Raw genomic sequence first — 16737 nt, 5'->3', positions numbered from 1 at the left:
GTTGAAAGATGGCAATGTCAAACTGAACTGTTAAGCCTTCCTCTCTTCTTGTCCCATCATCTCAAGACAAGTTAGCACCTTGGAATAATACATTTCAGTTCCATCATCTCAGGGAACAAATGTACATAGTTGTCTCCTGAGTCTTGGTCTTTCTTCCAAAGGTTCCCCCCTTTTCAGGTTGCTCTATAAGGTATTTACATTACCAGGCAAGAGCCAGGTTTCTTAAATTGATTCAGATTCCAACAGAGAAATGACAGAGGCTATATATAGACACAGATTGTAAAGTGGACTGTCTATATGGGAATGCATTAAAATAAATCTAATCCCACTGAAAGAAGTTTCATGGTGAGCCTTTGGCTTCTATTGTATTTATCAAAAGGAGTTACATATACGATGCTCTTACCCAGTTTGATCTATCATCCTTTCAATGTATGGAGGAGTTACACGTGTAGGCCCATTATCTTTCATGTGTGTTAATCCCTCAAGCATCTAATAGGAGTATAGAAACCTTTTTTGATACAACCAAAACATATTTGTTACATCTTAAATACTTGTGTATAAAAAGCAAAACGTTCAGAGCAGACATCTGTTCAACTAACTTTCCAGGATACTATCTGTGTAAATAAAGCCTATGTATTAGTGACCTGAAACTAATATGAATAAGAATCTGTCATATCACACAGTTTGATAAGTAATGCTTCCTAATAATAATCTTGGTTTAAAACAAACATCTTATGTCTTTTTCTGAAGTAACTAGCACTGAAAGTGAAAACACTGGATTTTGTTTGTTGAAATAATGGACACTGTAAGCCAGTGGTGGGCATGTATTTTGAGCAGAGTTTTGGCAAGCCATCGAGGGCCATCTGACAGGCAGCCAGGAGCAGATAAATATTAATTTTCTAAATTTTTTAGGGGCCCCGTGAGCCAGATAGAATGGCCTGGTGGGCTGCATCTGGCCCCCCAGGGCTGCATTTTCCCCACCCCTGCTGTAAGCTTTACTCTTCCTCTTTATTTTAAGATAAAGAAGTTTTTGTATTACAAGAAAGACTTCAAGAAAACAAATATAAGAACCTACAAGAAGTGCAATGAAAGGTGGTGTTAAGTTTGCACAATATGCTTCTTCCACCTTCTTACCTACACAATAGGACATTATAGGTTTTAGAGTTCATCCTATACTATCCTTAAGTGTAATCAATTGAACTGCTGAAGTTCACTTTTAAAAAGATTAGTCATTATAATTAACCCCTTGGGGCCAGTGAATGTGTGGCAAAATGCTGCAGAATACATCAGTGTATACATCATTTGGCACCAATGATGTCAGCAGCTACACAAAGATGAGTGCCAAAGTATTTCATACACCAGTTTTGAAATGGAAAGATTACAAAGACAAATTAGGAAAGGAAATTTCAGAACACTTCAAAGTTGGGGGAGAATATTTAAGAGTTGCAAAATAGTGTGTGAGAGGATTGGGGGAGTTAGGTGGTTTTCACTGTGGGAAGAAAATGTGTTAAAAATAAAGGGTACTGTTTAATTACCTGCTTTTAAATTAGGGGATCCGCATTTATCTGTTTTCTGTTTTGTAAAATTTCAGTTGAATGTGGAAGAGTAGATGGGAATAAATACAGTGTCATAGGTTTGATTGCTTGAATGTTATTGCAATATAATTACTACAGGTGATATGAAAATGGACTATTTTATTAGCTTCCAAATTTTGTGTATATAGATTTGTTAATGGCTTGTAAGTCCAGCTTACTCCCTTTGCTTTTTAAAAATAGTTATAGGCATGTTGTATTTACCTTATGTAAATTATAAGAGGCTATTTATTAAGTTTTCTGATACCTAACATATTTATTAACCTGTAATGTTTTGAAATAAATACCTTATTTCTAGCTCAATGCTTGTTTTGTGACTTTTCCCCTGGTCCACTTTTTGTCACGGAGAAAAAAATTAGAATTTAAGGCTTAGGTAATGTGCAACAATACTGTCCCATGAACCATAATAATTTCTCCTGCCTTTCCATAAAGCTAGGAGTCCTACCTTGAGTGATTGTAGAAGTCTTCTCTTTCCCTGTGTACTTGTATGGAAGACCAAATTCACTAGTCCACAGAGGACTGTCAGATAGTGACATCAACAAAGAGGTCAAGCCTTTAATAAGCTACCACCACTGAACCTTTTTTAAAGGCAAACCAAACATTTTTCTTGTTGTATAAAGGCCTGTCAGTACTTTCAAGTTCTTTGCAATCTCTGTTTTAAAAATCACAACCTGCTGTTCCATGCACTCCTGAAAACTAGTTTGTTGGTAATAAGTAGCTTTTTTTGTAATGATAAATGCCTTGTCCTATAGTTCAATACGTGTCTGCAAGCAATCATCGATGTAAGAAGGCACTTGTCACCAGTCTAAACTTAGTCTCAGGAGCTTCTTGCAGAGTAAATCACTTGGAAAACTATGCTGGGTGGCCATTTCATCCTGCCTTCATTTGACACCTGTGCTAAAGTGAAACTTGCACCTTCTTGCGAGTAGCCAGTACAGGCAGCCAGATGGGTGAATATCAAGTGTATCTTTCCAAATGCAGGATTTATGAGCAGGAGAGATGTTTTCAGTTCATGTTGTACCTATGTTTAAAGGGCTCTGCCAGTGCTACTGTAGATCAAAGTTGGATTTATTTTAAAAAGTAAAATAACTTCTGTGAAAAATGAAACGTGTGAGGTAAGTATAACAATTAGTGTAGACATTCTGGAATGTGTACCTGGGCACTGTTTGGTGTTCAAACGTGGCAATATTGCAGATGTAAAGCATAAGAAAATATGGAGGTTGACACTTGATCCCCCATGCATGATCATTTGAACCTTTTAAATAGGAAATAAGATGTAGAATAAGAACTTTAAGATTGTGTGCTTACTGGGAAAATTTAGACCTGTCATTCTTCTGTGGGTGCAGCTCCGTCCTGATGCTAATAATGGTAACCTTCCTGGAAGAGGTAGCTGACATTGTTTGCATCACTTTGAAAAACAGCTGGGCTCTGCTCTGTCTATGCTACAGCTTTCACCACTGCTGTCAATGGAAGAAAATTACCTCCCTGTCAACAAGTCCCTAAAAATTCTTTCAACAAAAATGAGAGGGGAGGAAGAGCAACTAAAGGCCCAAATTGACACCATCGTTTCTGTTTTCTTTCCCTATTAAAATTAAGAGGCATATTCAATTACTGTCCCTCATTCTAAGCTGAAAGTTACAAGAGTCTGAAGTGGAGTGTTGAATCAAATGCCATTGTATATTTAACCTGTTGCTCTCTTTTCCACTCACGGCTTGTGGATTTTGGAGCCCATCAACCTTGGCGGTGTTCCTTTAATTGTCCAGTGAATGACAATGTTTTAAATAAATGAAAGCAAAATGTTCATATTAGTAAGGAGTGGAGACATCACAGCTGCTGCAAGGTAATTTATGTTTGTACTGCTCATGTTGGTGAAGATGATGATAATGTGGGCATGGCATACTATTATCTTAATCTTGGCTCCACATTTTTTTACTCTGTTCACTGTCATGCTAAGTGCCAGAGAGAGAGGGCCATCGGAGAGCTTCTAGACTCCCTGTTCAGTTTAACACAGCCACAGCACTTATTGAATTTAAGATTCTCTTGGGGGGTGCTCTAAAACTCCACCATCTGGTAAGAGTCCTCCAAGGAGCAACACAGACAGCAGCAAGGATATCTATGCCCTTATATCATAATTGTCTCTCCAGGTGTGTGGGATGGGAAGTGTGACACAGAAGGTAATCAATATTTGTCTCCGCCTGCTGGGAACTGGCCACACAAGGGGTCTATTCAGCCAGGAACATGTGAGCAGCTGCTTATCTGTGTCTCTTGGGGCAGTGGATAGGGAGCAAAATAAGTCAAAGACAGTAGACCAGAAACTATAGGTCCCAGTCCTCCAAAAGTATAGGTATATCTTCATTGTGAAATCCAATGAGACTGCACAGGTGAATTACTTTGGTGATGGGAATGAAATACAACATTGTATTATAAAAATGGATTAGTTTGCCTTTCATTCACCCTTAAAAATACGATTCTCAATGGGGCAGCTAACAAAACTGTTTAAACTTGCTAAGAGTTTATTTAGAGATACTCTGAATACCTCATGTTACAAAGCATTTTTCTGGCTTCGAAATAAATGAACAATGCATGATGAAATGGGCAAGGCTGAACTTCTTGTGAACAAGCTCAGACAAGTTTGGAAAGAAGCAGCAGCAAGCATATGTGACCAAAAGGAGTAGTACCTTAAGTCCCTTGAAAAAAATACGTAGGAAGGATTCCTATATAGGTAGAAAACAAATACATTTAATGTTTGTTCCCTGAAAGCTCCTGTATAGTTTGGTCAAAGGATGGTTGTAATTTTTGCAGCATTTTTGGACAGAGGGGATTATGTTACCAAAATGGGCATTGATTAGAGCTGGTGTAAGCCAAGTATACTATAGGTACTTAATCACTTTAGTGGTTAAAATTTACAGCATGAAAGAATAATTAACAGTATATATTGTGTACATTTTCAATATACTTCCTAAGTGATTGATAATAAATGGGAATTGTAAACCTTTGCTGTAGTAAATTATAGATTGTTTCTTTATTTTAAAAGTATAAATTTTTGTGGATGAGGCTATAACCAGGGGTGGATCCAGAGGGGGTGCAGTAGTGCAGTTCCACCCTCCCCCACTTGATTCCTGCTCAACCCCAAAGTTTAAAAACAACTGCCTGGCAGTGACATCAACATTTCTCTTCAGGCAGCAGTGAGGGAGTTGCTTTAGTTCCTGGCTCATTTTAATTTCTAATACATCTGATTCTTTCTAAATTCTCTATGCCACAAGTTAAAGGCCCTCCTTCCATTTTAATGGTTCCACTAATAAAGCTATCCTTTGTTCCACAATTCTGGTGCCTTTTAGCTGCTCCTTGTAATGTAACTACTATTTCACAGCCCTGCAGACTGCTTTTTACATAAACTAGAAACATTAACTCAAGTGTGGAAATAACTTTCAGGAAAGCACTGGATGTGCTGTTAAGATGCTCAAGAAGGCTAGATTTTGTTTTATGAATCAGAAAGATACGTGCCTTTCATTCTAATGGATGGCAAGACTAATGAAACATCTTTTGATTATTTTTGCCTAGTGTGTTGTCATCTTATACATAATATATAAGAGATCAAATGAATGCACTTTCCAGTAAAGTTATATTTATTTTTGTTTTTAATCTTAAACTGAACAATGCAGTCCAAGGTCCCTGGCCTATTAAAAAGCAATTAGAAACTTTACTAACTGGAGAAAAATGTGTGTTGTGGTATACGCCACACTATCTGCAACCCCCTTTTCAAGATCCTACAACTGCCCATGGATGTAACATCTGCTTTTGTACTTATTTTTCTTGACCATTTTCCATTTTGAATAGCAAAAGAAGACCTGCCCAAGAACAAACCAAGTCAGTTTTAGTCCTGAGTATACTTCTAGGCAATTTCTTTAACACTTAGAACACTGAAGTTTATCTGTTCTAATGCACTTGCATGCAGCTCTGTTTTGTATTGCAGTGTTATAGTGCATGGAGTGCACTTGATACTATGATTATACGGATCCACTTTAGAGCTGGATAAAGGAGTTAAAAAAACCCTTTAACATCTTTTAAAAAAAAAGATATATAAAAAATCCACCCCTACATATTTTCTTCCTTTGGTAATAAACAGATTTTCCACATGCAAATGAAGTGAAAGTTTAATATGATTTTTAGACCAGGTCTGACATTGTGGTAGCACTATGAAATAAAATAGACTGAGAATTTACTTTCATTATAGAGACGTGCACTCTTGATCCTAAATTAAATCATGTAACTTGATGAAGAAGCACAATGCTGTGAATTGCCTCAAAGACTCCTTGTTTAAATAAAACTGGTGGAACTGTATATGAAATACCAAAAGGGACTCAAGACTGCCCATAAGAGAGGTTGGAAAGATGAGAACGAGAATTATTAGGGGCACAGGTCAAAAAGCAGGATAGGGTCCATCCCCATCTGTAAAGGTAATAGCCATGACATAATCGTTTCCTGTACAGAACTTGTCACTTGTATTTTTTGACGTGCATCTTTTTCCTAAATTTATTGACCTCATTCCAGACAAGCGTGGATGTGTGCTATGTGGTGCTACAGACCTGTTTGCAGCACCATACATGCAGGCATGTGTGCACTGCTGCCTTGCAACACAGGGTTTTTTCACCCCAGGAGCTTCCAGGGTCAAAAAAAAACACAGCAAAAAAACAAGCAGGGCAGAGCATGTGGTGGCAGCACATGCTGCCCAAAATCAGAGCCTGGCTGGCCAGAGCCACATTCCAGCTGCTGGCCAGGCTCCCAACTGCAGGAGCTCTGCAGCTGCAGCTCCCCAAGGCCCCCAGGACTCCAGGTAAGGCTGCTTGGGGCCAGCACAGTTGCTGACCAGTCTCCTGTACCCCACCCACTGTTACTTGTCCCCGGGGAAACAAACAGCCGTGCTCATCTGAATATAGCCATTGATGGCAAGCCAGCTTTAAAAAGTGGATTATACGTAGACTCTTAAAGCATTTCAGAAACACTCTGGATCCAAACATTGTGCCCTGCAGAAGCTGGATGTACTACTACTGGGCCAGTTTTCTGAGTACTCAGCAGTGATCAGGGGAGTATGTGATGTGTAGGCAAGTATATGAATTACAGTGCATAAGGGACAGCATAGAAACATTTATCCAGTGGAAAGCATCATGTCATGAAAAAAGGAGCGGGAAACAAAAATAGTATCTTTGTGTTTGAAAAGCAAGGGACCAACACAACAGTGCCCCTTGCTGCTTTCCTCTTAAGCAAGCACTGTTTGTTTGGTATTTAAAGCACCTTGTGAGAGGCAAGGATTTCTGAGGGAGAGATCTTTTATTGGACCAACTCTTGTCATTGGGCTCAAGTTAGACAAGCTTTCGCACGCAAGACCTTCTTCCTCAGTTCCCTTCACTAAGGATGAGTGTCTTCCATTCACAAGCAGCTCTAACTTTATCCTAATGACCAAGCTGATCTAATACAAGAGGTCCCCCTCAGAAATCCTTGCCTCTTCCATCACTTCTGGCTTCCCAGGCACAACACTACCATTAAAATTCTTCAAACCTGGTATTAAGATTTCCTGATGCTTTGGAAAGGGAAGATTCCCCACCATCAGTTCTGCTGACCTTGTGGGGGGAGAAGATCTGGAGGGAAAAGAAAGAGGTATGTGGTTTACCAGGCCAGGAGTTACATGTGAATGCAGGAAGGGGGCTGACCGGGGAGCTCAGAAGGTGGGTGCATTTTAGAGGTTAACTGAATCAAAGGTGCTTGGCTAGCTTCCTGGCAGGCTGTGACAGGGATGTAAAGCCCCTACGGTGAGGGGGTATGTGTGAGTCCATCTGTCCATCCACCTGTAGGGCTGTCAGCCAGCATAAGCCACTGCTTCATGCTCCACTACCTTGCCCCTGCACAGCGTTGCCAGGTCTTAAATATAAAATTACCATATTACAGGCTCAAAATTATCATGTTTGCTGAAAAAACTACCATACACTGACTAATTACACTGTCAAATAAGTCATTTTATATTTACTTTATACTGCACACTATACCATGCCAAAGAACAAGTGAGAACTGGGTCACCAAAGTTGCAGCATTTCTGTATTTTGAGGCAAGCAGTCATAATCAGAGATCCAGGTTTTCTCTGATTAAAACCCCCCCAAAAATCAGATTAAAAAAAAGGAACCCAAGGCCCACATTTTAACATGATTAAAATGAAACACCACTACAGACAGATAGATAGAGGTGTTTCATTTTGATCTTGGAAAATCTGGATTTTGGGTTACTTTTTTTAAATCTGACGTTTGTTTATCAGAGAACACCAGGATCCCTGGTCATAAAGAAGTGCTGACAGCAACCCTAAAGGAACTGACAATGACGTAGGTTTTGCATAAGCTGCATCAATTAACTGCCTCCAACATTATGGCACATTGTGAACGTTTGTACAATTACTGCTCGCACACCCGAGCCGAGCATACCAACACGATCACCCCAGTACACTTACCCTCGCATGCCCCGCCCTAAGTCCAGCTGAGGCTACTCGCGTCGCGGGGGCGTGTCCAGGCCCTTGTGACGTCACCCCGCCGGAGGTTCCGCCTCCTGCACCACCTGGGGGAACCACGTGATCAGAACCACCCTTCTACCCTTCTCGCCTGGCAGGGCGGGGCAGTGGCTGTGTCATCCCCGCCTCTTCTGTCCGGGGCCGTCGGGGACGGTGGCCGGGAGGGCACACATACAAGCAGCAGCAGCAGCGGCGGCGGCGCCGACTTCTCCATGGCGGCAGAGCGGTCGCGGGCGTGCCCCACCTGCCCCTTTCCCCCGGCAGCGGCCCTGGGGCCCCTTCCGGCCGGCATGTGACGAGTCGCCGGTGCAGGTAGCCGGTCCGGGGGCGGGGGGCGCCACACACCCACGGTGTTGGGGGGCGTTAGGTCCCGCCCCCTCGGTCATGTGGGACGCATCGGTTGGAACCCCCTCCCCACCCACCCAGCGGCGGGGGGCGGGGCCTCACTCCAACGTTCGGGTGCCCCGATGGCGGCCGTTAACGGCCGGGATGGGCCTCATGCCCTGCCTTGAGGGAGGCTGTGAGGATAGTTTCGCTCCACCCCGCCGCCCTCAAGGGAGCTTTGGCACTTTGGGGTAGCAGGGAGTCAGTCCAGGTGGGTTGTTCCCAGTGGGGCCAGTGTGGCCTGAAGCCTCTGCCACACGTTGCATGTGTGGCGTAACTTGCTGGCCACACCTGTGGAGTCACTTATTGTGACACGACAAGGCCCAGCCCTGGCTGTGAAGCTAAGGCTTAAAAACTGTGTTGCAACTCCAGAGCTGGTTTCTTCCCAGCTTGCATCCCCATGTGTGGCAGTGCCCTGGCTGATGTTGGTGGTTCGCAGCCTCTTTCTCTCTCCTCCCCCACTCTGTGACCTCTGAATTCATAAAATGGTAGAAAATGAGGGGTGGAAGGGACCTCAGGTGGTCTAGTCCAAGCCCCTGCTCATAGCTGCACCTTCCACTGATCTCATCCCACCCAAGGCTTTTTCCAGCTGGGTCTTAGAAACATCTAGGGATGGTGACTGCATGAGTAACCTGTGCCAGTTCTTGAGTACTCTCCTCGTGAGAGAGTTGATTCCTAATATCTAACCTAAGCTTCCCTTGCTGTCACTTGAGACCATTGCTCCTTGTTCTGTCATCTGCCACCACTGAGAACAGTCTCGCTCCATCCTCTTTTGAACCCCCTTGCAGGGAGTTGAAGACTGGTATTCAGTCTCCTCTGTCTTCTTTTTTGCGGACTAAATAAGCCCAGTTCCCTCAGTCCTCCTCAGCCGCCTGAAACATTTTTGTTTTTCCAACTGAGTGGTACCCCATTTCAACACTAACATACAGATTACAGTGCAGGGACCCCACAGTGGGTCTGGACCATCATTCAGGCAGGGACATGCCTGAGCCTATGCTGATCTGCTTCTCACCCCTCATTTACCCCTTCTCGTCTCCGGGCACCTTTTCAAATAGTTGCAGATGCCCTGGCACCCTGGTTAAGAGCCATTCAAGTGACACAATCAAAGAAGGTGCTGTTTGCTCTAGGTCCACAGGCGGCAGTGGCAGTAGCTGCCTGTGCCCCTTATTTTACCCTGGTTGAAGACAAGGCAGTTGGTAGTATGTTAGCAGGTCAGTTTAAAGCAGGGGCGGCTAATTAGTTCAGGCGGAGGGCCACTTACTGTGTTTTGGTAAGCCATCAAGGTCCGCATGACAGGCAGTCAGGGGCAGCTAAATATTAATTTTCTAAACTTTTTAGGGACCATGCAGACCGGATAGAATGGTCTGGTGGGCTGCATCCGGCCCCTGGGCCGCATTTTGCCCACCCTGGCTTTAAAGGAAGGGATTAAAATCTAGGGTTTATCTTTCCTGACATTTATTAAAGCTTTATGATGCCGTGTCTGGCCTTCTATAAGGTAACACACTTGTGAAGTTGTGTTAACTAGCACAAAAAGTTATCTGAAAAAAAATTCCCTTCCCTTTTTCCCACTTAGTAAGGGCAAAGTCAGTTAACAGGTACTGTGCAAACAGAAGAAATTGTTAGTGGTGTTGAGTGTAGCTGTGTGGGTCTAAGGATGTAGGCATACAGACATACCTCGGAGATATTGCGGGTTCGGTTCCAGACCACCGCACTAAAGCGAATATCACAATAAAGAGAGTCACACGAATTTTTTGGTTTCCCAGTGCATATAAAAGTTACGTTTATACTATACTGTAGTCTATTAAGTGTGCAATAGCATTATGTCTAAAAAACAATGTACATACCTTAATTAAAAAATACTTTATTCCTAAAAAATGCGAAGTGAGCAAATGTTGGAAAAATGGCACCGATAGACTTGCTCGACGCAGGGTTACCGCAAACCTTCAATTTGTAAAAAGCACAATAAAGCGAAGCGCAATAAAACAAGGTATGCCTGTACAAAGTTCTTTGGATTAGATGGGACAGCTTTTATTAGACCAAGTAAATAGTAGGAAATTGTTCTTGGCAAACTGTTAGGCACAAACACCCTTCTTCAGTCATAAGGAGAGTCTGTTTTGGTGTTTGTGCTCCAAAGCTTGCAAAGAACAACTTTTCAGCTATTTAGTTGGTCTAATAAAAGATAGTACATTTACCCAAAGACCCTTGTCTTTCTATAAGAAGTTGTGGCCTTTATGCCCTGAACAGCCTCCCATCTCTTTTTTCACAAGACTCCCTTTTGTCTGAGAGTACTTGTTAGTGACTTAAACATGACTAGTTTCATGAGACTATTAAAGTTGCTTCTTTGTTTGTCGTGGTGCTGTAACTAATTCTTTATTTTAAGATTAAAGTTAACTTTTATTTTGGCATTCAATTTAAGTTGTGCTCTTGTAGTTCTAACCGGTACAGCTGCTTCATAATGTTTGTAGTTTCTAGGTATGTTGGGTATTTGTAACCAAGTTAACTGAGCCACAGCACTTGGAGTGTGTAGATGTGATATTCTCCCAATGTCCCTCCCCCTCCTCCCCCCCCCAAACTTTTGAAGGTCCCACTGGGATTTTAAAAGTATGATAATTGCATCTTTTCTTTTTCTGGAAAAAAAAAAAAAAAGGGGTAGGAGGTGGTCTGAATAGTGTTGCTTAAAGATAGCCAACAGACAGAAAATTTTAAAAATCCAGCTTTTGTGCACTTGTTGCTTTTAGTTTTTTTGGACTAATGTATGTTATTTTTTTCATATATTAATAGCTGCTTAGTTAACTGATACATTAAGTAATCAAATACTGTATACCATTTTGAATTTTATGGCTAATTGGTTGACTTAAGTCTCTTGTGATAGTTCAAGTGCTCTGATAAAAGTTGAAGATTATATCTTCAGAGGATTCAAGACGGCATTACTTTATTTCTATAAGTAGTTTTACATGATGTATTTACATGTACTGTACTTATCTCTCACCATCCTTAAAACTCCATGTAACTTTTTAAAAAATAAATAATTCACTCCTGAGCCAGCTGCTGTTTCAAGTCTCCCATGGCTGTGCTGCAGCTGCCCTTTTAGAGGCGTCTCTACCTGATACTAAGGAAGGGAGGTGCCATGACTCAACAGCAGATGATTGGAAGGGGATTTTAGTTTAACAGTAGTCTGACTGTTAATAGTCTCATGTCCTGATGAACATGTGTACTGAGTATCTTTGCTTTCATTGTTTTTAAATTTACTTTAACAAGGATTTTGTGCATCTGTTAGAGGCTCCCAGTATCAAAATCAAGAGTGTATTAGTTCATTAATGCTAGAATTATATTCAGCCTTCATTAGAAATTAATGTCATAGTATCTAACTGATAGCGGAAACAAAATCAGAAGCACCAGGATAGCTGAGAGAGATGCTTTGTGCCAAGAAATGTCTTAAAAATTGACACATCTAAGAAACAAAGTGTTTTTAAAAATAAACTTAAGCTACACATAAATAAGCTATAACATACACACAAGTCATGGACAAATATGCTCTGTATTCTGCTCTTCAATCAGTTGTTAAAAAGGAAAAAAAAAACAATTTAATACATCTTTAATTACAAAGATATGTATTTAGCACCAGACTCTCATGCCTCTAGTTTTTTTTCTAGGTACAAAATATGGAATTAAAATGGCCTGGGTGTCTATATAGTAACTTTAACACACATTTACTTTTAATACATTTTAAAATTAATAGTCACAGCAGCATCTGTATACTATGTTACATAGCACAGTAAAGAGATGCAACTCCTTGTTTAAATATTCCATTACAAAAACTCATCCATATTGCACAATACCTTTTGGAAATTGAATGTATGGAAGTAAACAGACCTACTAAACGGGTTAAAAGTTGTACCTGTAGAATCTTCAACTTGTTTTTAGGATGTTACAGTGCAATAGGATTCCTTTGATTTGATGCTACTTTACTTTTCCAAGTAAACCCTTGTGAGTTATTTCTAGAGGTAGAGTCTTTAAAACCGAGTCATCATTTTATGAATGGAAGTAGAAATGTTAGCATATGTATTTTGCAGATTGCAGCATATTGTAGAGCTGGTTTGAGCAAGTTTTAAATAGTCTAGTTCTAGTACTAGTAGCAGAGTTTAGCTCTGATGGCACATAATTCAGGTTGGACTAGATCAGTGAGAGCCAGCCTTTTTGGCAGGTGTGCCACAAATGAGCCCCGCGCCCTTCATGAGTGCCACTCCAGTTTCCTTCCCCTGTCCTATTTGCTGCTCTGTTTTCTGCTTCCTGGCCTATCTGGCACTGTCTATCCCCTCTCTAATCTGTTACATAACGCACACAGAAGTTGCCCACGCCACCTGTGGCTGGTATGCCACAGGTTGGTCACCTTTGGGCTAGTTTATCCCAAATTAAGAGACAATTATGAAACTGAATAAATAGATATAAAAGGTGAGGACATAGTGAAAATATATATATATAATATAATATAAAAAAATTTTCTCGCTTCAATCCAAATGTGTACTGCTTACTTAAAATTAATGCAGAGTAAATCTGTGCCTTTAAATTTGAATTGGACAACCTATATTGTTCATAGGTTTCTTTTTTTTTAAAGAGAGAAACCTCTGTTTAAATCAGATCTTTCATTTAAGTAAGGAAGTCATCATGTTTTTTCCACTCTGCATGAACTGATGGAATGCTTCTTCATGGAGTTTCTTATCAGACGAACAGAGATGATTTTTTTTTTATCCATCTGAAAAGCTCTAGAGTCCATTGTTTGATTGTTATGATTTGGGACCTACTGAACTCAGTGGCTGCCAGCTGATTTTGTGGGGAAAATACAAACCTGGCAGCCATTTCCACAGGCAGAGCGTAATGGCCAACAGGCCCTGGTGGACCACCCTTCACCACTCATTGGCTATAAGGGCTGTTTTGTAGCCCCGCCCCTTGCTGCTGATTGGTGAATAGGGGTGGGACCATATGACAGAGCCCCCCACAAAGTTGGGGGGGGGGGTGTCAGCCATCTTGGGCTGCCCATTGTATGCAGCTCCCTGTCCCCCCAGCAGCAGGCTACATCACAGTGGGGCCTTCTGGCTCCCTCTGGGGAGCCAGCATTTTATTTTCAGTAAGGTTTTCTTTTTGGGGGGAGGCAGTTGGGCATTGCCTGCTTTTGCTGGCAGTGCCTGATTTCATGAACTTGAGTTTTCAGTAGGTCCCTAGTTATGATGTAGCCACTTACTCCTTTGTTTAAATGTGAGCTGCCTTCCATTTTACTGAGGTGTAAAAGCATGCACACAGGCATTTACCCTGCAGGAGTTGATTGTATTTTAAGTCCATACCTTGGCTAACCCCTTGATACCTTGTTCAAGTGTCCTGATCCTTGGTATGATTGTTACCTTAATGAGGTTTAAGTTTGGGCATGAAACCAGAAAAGGTTATTATGAAGTGTTGTAGTACCTCGATCAAATGACTTTCTGCATGTTATTTACTGTATAGCGTGGTTAGTATAGATTTGGAGTTGGCTTCCTCTTTTTTCTTTCAGTGTAGTCCATTTGATTAGTGAAGTGGAAGGCAGCTGGCATGAAGTATCCTTAAGATGTCAGAAAGGTAAGCAATCTTTAAGAAAAGAACGACCTCTTAAAAGTTAAAATTTGGATAGTGGTTCTGTTGATAAGGCATGAAACTTCCTTTTCTGAGAAGGGACAGTGCAAGATGTGAACAATATATAAATGCCATTTAAACCCCTCCTCTAAGGTACAAGTATGTTTTTATGAACTGTCTACACCTTGGAGGTTTTCTTCTGAATTCAGTAAGTTTCATTCAGAATTTTACTGGAATATCTTAGGTAGGTCCCCACCATATATTGAAGCTTTTTTTTCTAATTTATGTTTTAGAAACCTAATATTTAAAGTCATATACCTTTTGGAGTTGGGAATTTATTTTGTGAAAACAAAGTCTGTGTCAATAGCTTGATATTCACATTCTCTTGCAATGCTAGTTTAACTGTTGTGGACTTTCCATTTCAAAGAGTAACCTTTTGCAGAACTGAGCAGCTTCTGTTTGTTAGAGATACGGCTGGAACACAATGTTAATATTTTGACATGTAGTATTTTCTCTCTTGGTTATTCTAGAATAAAGGAGATCTTGAATGTCCTTTCTATTTTCCTCTGGTTGTATAATTGATCTATAAAAGCAAACTATTTTTCCTTCACAAAAATCTGAAAGAACTGTGGGTAATGGCTATGCTATGCATTTAATTATCTCTCTTTTTTTCATTTTAGTTAATACGCTGTTTTGGTAAAAGTTTGGCTTAGTTGAATATTCTTTTTTTGCCCTTGCTTTTTGGATGATTGGTTCTATGCCCAGATGGAGCAGGGATGTGAAACTGGACAATTGCCATAAATCTTACTTGCTTTGCTCCTGTAAAAAGGGTAAAGTGAAACTGAATAAAATAGCAGTTTGCTGTAGTACTGTTACAGGGAGGACAAGCATATACTTCCTTCAAGATCTAGGTCAGGCAGCTTTGTGTACTACTACTGTGTGGTCTACCTGCCTAGAATTTTATTTAGTTAATTTCTGTTTCACGGTGGCCTATTCTTTGCTTGCATTTTAAGATGAATTAATGACCTTTGCTGTGACACATAGCATGCTTCACTGTTTCACAGAAGTGTTCCAAAATATTTTCCCCCTCTGTTATCTTATCTCAAAACTTTCCTGTTTTAACTGTCAAGGTTTTTTTACTTCATGAAGAAAGCATAGTTCTTATTGATGCTGTTGTTTGCCATCATTCTTTAACATGGAGAAGTGAAGTGTTTACTGCATCATGTGATGATAATATGGTTATAAGGTCTTAATCTGGGGAAATAAACTCAGTGGCATGTCGATTTTTTTCAGTTGTACTTCTGTCTGCTTTAAGTGGCAAGTTCCTCTTCCTATTGAATATGACCTGCCTGCTTGGTAACAGGTCACCAGGGATCCTCGTTTACTCTGATCTTTTTTTTTTTAATTGAAGAATTGCTGATAAAACTCTAAAATTCATGATTAAAATGGAAGGGCATCTATCTAATCTGTCTACCAGTTGTATCAAGAAAGCATTGTATTTACTTAGCTTTTCAAAGCAATTTGGAAGCCTACCAGTGCCTCAATCACTATAATAAAATTACTTTCTAACTGCCTGTAATTTTTTGGCATTTGATTTTGGGTTTTTATTATGGAAAATTGGAGCTCCCACAGCCTCCCAGTCCTGCCAGAGGGAGCCTCCATTTGACCTGGAGGGATGTGGGCAGTGGGGTTCCCCAGGGCTCGGTCCTCGGGCCTGCGCTGTTCAACATTTTCATCAGTGACTTAGAATGAGGGGATAAAAAGCACCCTGTTCAAATTTGCAGATGACACTAAGATGTAGGGGGAAGTGGGCACACTAGAAGGGAGGAATAGGCTGCAGTCAGACCTAGACAGGTTACAGGGGTGGGCAGATGAGAACAGGATGGGTTTTAACACTGACAAGTGCAAGGTACTGCATCTGGGGAGGAAGAACCAGCAGCATACCTACAGGCTGGGGAATTCTCTTCTCATGAGTGCAGAGGCAGAGAACGATCTTGGAGTCATTATTGATGCCAAGATGAACATGGGCCAGCAGTGTGGGGAGGCAGTCAGGAAGGCCAACCGGACCTTGTCATGCATCTACAGATGCATCTCGAGCAGGTTCAGGGAGGTGATCCTCCCCCTCTATGCGGCACTGGTCAGGCTGCAGCTGGAGTACTCATCCAGTTCTGGGCGCCGCACCTCAGGAGGGATGTGGATAACATTGAAAGGGTCCAGAGGAGGGCCACCCGCATGATCAGGGGGCAGCAGGGCAGGCCCTATGGGGAGAGGCTATGGGACCTGAACCTGTTCAGCCTGCACAAGAGAAGGCTGAGGGGGGGATCTAGTGGCCATTTACAAACTAGTCAGGGGGGACCAGCAAGCACTGGGGGAGTCCCTGTTCCCCCAAGCACTACCAGGAGTGACAAGAAATAATGGTCACAAGCTGGCAGAGGGTAAATTCAGATTAGATATCAGGAGGTGCTACTTCCCGGTCAGAGCGGCTAGGATCTGGAACCAACTTCCAAGAGAAGTGGTGCTGGCACCTACCCTGGGGGGTCTTTAAGAGGAGGCTAGATGTACACCTTGCTGGGGTCATTTGACCCCAGTACTCTTTCCTGCCATGGCAGG

At 41.5% G+C, this 16737-nt stretch overlaps 1 protein-coding gene across 2 annotated transcripts in view; it reads left to right on the top strand.

Moving 5' to 3' along the window:
• The first annotated feature begins 8241 nt into the window (after window positions 1-8241).
• The window catches only part of NIPA2 (non imprinted in Prader-Willi/Angelman syndrome 2), a 22774-nt gene continuing 14278 nt past the window's right edge, over window positions 8242-16737 (top strand). Inside the window, exons 1-2 of one of the 2 annotated variants that reach the window (XM_019529431.1) lie at window positions 8242-8454; window positions 14069-14133. The gene's annotated coding sequence lies outside the window, so the exon portion shown is untranslated. The remainder of the gene's footprint in view (window positions 8455-14068; window positions 14134-16737) is intronic. The other variant, XM_019529432.1, reaches the window with a different exon arrangement.

Source organism: Crocodylus porosus, unplaced genomic scaffold (genome assembly GCF_001723895.1).
Source record: "Crocodylus porosus isolate Cpor-Errol unplaced genomic scaffold, CroPor_comp1, whole genome shotgun sequence".
NCBI lineage: Eukaryota > Metazoa > Chordata > Crocodylia > Crocodylidae > Crocodylus > Crocodylus porosus.
The sequence above is the reverse complement of the archived record's forward strand: the minus strand, read 5'-3'. Positions and strand labels throughout refer to the sequence as shown.